The sequence below is a fragment of the Pinus tabuliformis genome, chromosome 3_2 (assembly GCF_031772625.1).
Source record: "Pinus tabuliformis cultivar Carrire ecotype Pingquan chromosome 3_2, CPIR1, whole genome shotgun sequence".
Taxonomy (NCBI): Eukaryota; Viridiplantae; Streptophyta; class Pinopsida; order Pinales; family Pinaceae; genus Pinus; species Pinus tabuliformis.
In genome coordinates this window covers 328,701,352-328,705,366 of record NC_142302.1, presented here as the reverse complement: position 1 = coordinate 328,705,366, position 4,015 = coordinate 328,701,352, and positions in this window count along the sequence as shown.

The following is a 4,015-nucleotide window of genomic DNA, read 5'->3' as shown; positions in this document are numbered from 1 at the left end:
AGGTAAATCCCCTCTGCGGACAGAGGCGATCCCTACTAGCCCAAATGGGGTCTAGCAACAATCAAACAACGCTATCACGCAGGTTCCTAATTGCAAATTAAAGACCAATGATGAGGGCCTACCTGGATTCCAACGCTAGTACTTGTAGAAGAGTCGACGCTCCCGTTCCTTTGCTCCGGCTGGTCACGATCCTCACGATCTCCGTGAATGGACACCTGCACATGCAAAGAACGACACAAACACAAGCATAAAATCCAATAGATGCAACTATATATCAGTCAGAAAGGATATAACTCAATCATCATTACAAAGACAATAAGAGTGGAACCATAATGATAGTCGTCTATTATTGATAAACAAAGAAGAATACAACCATAGTTCTGACGTCAAATCCTCCTTTGGCTGGGTGATCAGCAGCACATGCCTTGCAAAGCTTGTTGGGAATGGGGAACAAGCCTCTCTCTCCTTGGTCACTTGGATAAGAATCTCCTCACTTAAGATTTAGCCTCATGGGAATGAATAAGGCTCCTTGTAGCATGAACTTGGCAATTCTCAGACTTTGAGACTTAGAATTTGGAACTTGGAGACTCTAACTTGTCAAAGGCAAAAGGACAAGCTTTTATAGATAGAGGAGAAGGAGTTAGGGTCATCCACAAGATTCATGGGATTGGCTTTATCACTAAGAAGCTTCCATGAGAGGTGGAGAACTACTTCCCTTCTATGGAGATTTGAAGCCAAACTGGCCCAACTCAATATAGATTCAGTTCATGAGTGGGTTAGGAAGAACCTTCGTAAGTTGGTTTGTTAAAAACTTTACCCAACTGGGCTGGCGCGAGTGCGACTCTGAGACAGAGCGCCAGCTGGCACACCCTCTTTGGAGGATTTCCCCCATTGGCGTGAGTGATACACGGTGGAACCGCACCAATGGAAAAAGGGCTATTGTTATGGGTATTTTGCAAAAGGTGTCTTCAGGGCATATGAAGTACATACTCAAGGGGATACAATGCAAGTGTTTTCAGGTTATGTCACTTCTCACAGGTCCCGTAATAAGTCCTCCAATGTGCAGGAGAAGGGGTAACAGGGACGGTGACAAATTACTGTGTAACAGATGCCCCCTAAAGCACGAGGCCCGAGAGAGAGAGGGGTGAAATGCTTTACAAGAACATGGCCAACTGAAAACACTGTCATCGGAGAACCTGTATGAAGAAGTACAACTGATGTCTCAAGTACATGATGTATGTGGTATGGGCGCAGCCATCCATAGCAGAGTACATAAAATCCAGATCCAGGGTATGGATGTAGCCATCCAGTGAGGATAGATAAGTAGACTCAGGCATGGTCGCAGCCATCCAGTGAATGAGTCATGTAATGATCATAATAATCCGCAAAATCGCAACCTGGATCTGAATAGACAAAATCCAGGGTATTGCGCTCCATCTCGACCCGAACAAAGTACAAGTTCAAGCATGCGAATATGGGAGTTGAAGTCGAACATGCAAGAACATCGTCTGATTACCAATCAATGATGAAAACTGTTAACAGATGCGAGAGATACCACCAATAATGAAAATGGTCCTCAAGGTACTATAGGTACAATCTACGGCATGCGAATCAGTGAGCTGGCGTCGAACACCCGTAGAATCATTTGATCTGAGGCCAATGATGAAAACCTCGCGTTGAACACGAAGAACCTGCCATTGAGGCATGCAGGCTCCAAGGCACCTGAAGGGAGTCTCTAGGTCAACTTCCTGGATAATGAGCTGAAGTCGACAGGAAGTGACCTTGATCGAAGGTGGGCCATAACATTTCCCACATCATCAACGCAAGACAGATAAGGATAAGATGTTTTGTGTGAGGTATCAGAGGGAGGTTGAGTATTCTGTAGAGGTCAACTTCTCTTGAACATATTGGTAGCATGACAGTGGACTTGGCAGTATTTGACATCAACGGATCAGAGGTCATGGTGACGAGGCAATGAGTAGATGAGAGGTCAAACAGGATAACCCAAACCCACGGAGGCTAGTGTAAAACAAGATGAGAGGTTCCCACCCAGACATGAAAGCAGACAAGTGCCATGTTCAAGAGCGACATACTGCCGACACGACAATAATTATGGGTCCATTTTCCCCACCATTTCTGGCGAGTACCCCGATAGCATATGCTTGAAAGGCGTCATTTCGACGGAATCCAATGTCATTAAGTTTTAACGAGTCTGAAAAAGGAAGAACTTGGCGTCTTTTCATGTTTAGAGAGTTTGAAAAGACAGCAGAAAAGGAAACTCTAGGGGTGTCCTTTTTTGTAAAGTTGTGTCTCTTGAGCCCGAAAAAGTATAAAACAATGCTCGAAAGAATCACCTGATCATTACGATTGAGGAGTACTTTTAATAAGTAGTGATTTCGATCTGAAAAAGTAAAAAAGCGATCGAAACCACGTCGCTTCGTAACCATTAACGAACCTGAAACGACAAGGGTCCGACAATCTTTTCGTTTTTCTACATGGTCGGAAAAGACTTTAAAGACGACCGCCTCTTATTTACGTTTAACGAGTCAAGAGGAAAAACTCGGCAATCTTTTCGTCTTTAAACGGTCGGAAAAGAGCTGAAAGCAGACCTCCATTTTTATTCTCTTTAACGAGTCAAAAAGGGAAAATACTCGGCAATCTTTTCATATTTTACGAGTCAGAAAAGAGCTTAAAGGTGACTCGTCCTAGAGGAACGATTGGTATAAAGGGTAGCAACTGGTTCCGGAAATGGTGGAACTGCTCAAAACATGTAATGGTCAAGAGGCTGGCTAACAAAACCACTCATCACTGCGGTTCCTCAGGAAAGGAAAAACAACCAGGTGAGAGCAAATGATCGGCCAAAGAGATGGTGGCGATGGAATGAAACAACCAAGGCTCATCTAGCAGAATTTAGCGGATAAAAGGCAATCACGAGATGTAAATCAGGTATGGTTCATTTTTACACAAGCTTGAACCATGGAGAACTTTTCTTGGATTCGGTTTCATGTTTACACAAGCTTGAAACGAAAAACTATGCTTGTTATGAGTTCGCATGCCCCCAGCATAATGACACAAAATGAGGTACATGCCCCCCAACTTCATTGCATTCAACAAAGTGGATGGAATGAAGGTTCACTCTTGAGATCTATGAAAGTCTCGGCTTGTATTTTATGAGATCTTAATCAAAAGACTCGATCGGGAAAGGGAGTTGTTTCATTTTTTAATGAGGTTCACACATTAAAAGAACTATCCTCATAACCCTTGTTTCATTTTTTTAACGAGCTTGACACAAGATCAGGAATTATGCTTGACCAGATCCAGTTTCATTTTTTAAGGAGCTTGACACAGGGAAGCGAACTATGCTCCGCACAACCTAGTTTCATTTTTTAAGGAGCTTGACACAGGAAAGGAACTATGCTCCGACCAAACCTAGTTTCATTTTTTAAGGAGCTTGACACAGGAAAGGAACTATGCTTCGACTAGACCTAGTTTCATTTTTTAAGGAGCTTGACATAGGAAAGGAACTATGCTCCAAACGAACCCAGTTTCATTTTTTAAGGAGTTTGACATAGGAACACGAACTATGCTCCGAACGAACTTCATCATAATGAACAAGAAGTCGTTGCTTCCAAGAGTGGCACTCCCGGTGGAAGGACAACATCTTGGAAGTCAGGACCTAATGCCCCCAGGACATTATGCACGACGGCATCATCATGGGATACAGGCATGGGGTAAGTAGCCACGTAGTTGACCTACGGTGGGGCAGACACAACCGGTGGATAAAAACCAGGAGGGGGTGGTAGCTGTGCAGGAGGCACTGGGGGACTAAAGAACGATAATTGATCTATAGTAACAATTCTTCCTTCGTGTGGAAAGCAAACCACACGGAAAAGTGAAGAGACAAGGGCCCCCATGGCATAAACATAGTCACGGCCAAGGAGAAGACTGAAATCTAAAGCACCTTGGACAACCAGCACGTCCATATAGACGGTTTTGACTCCCAAAGTAATAGGAA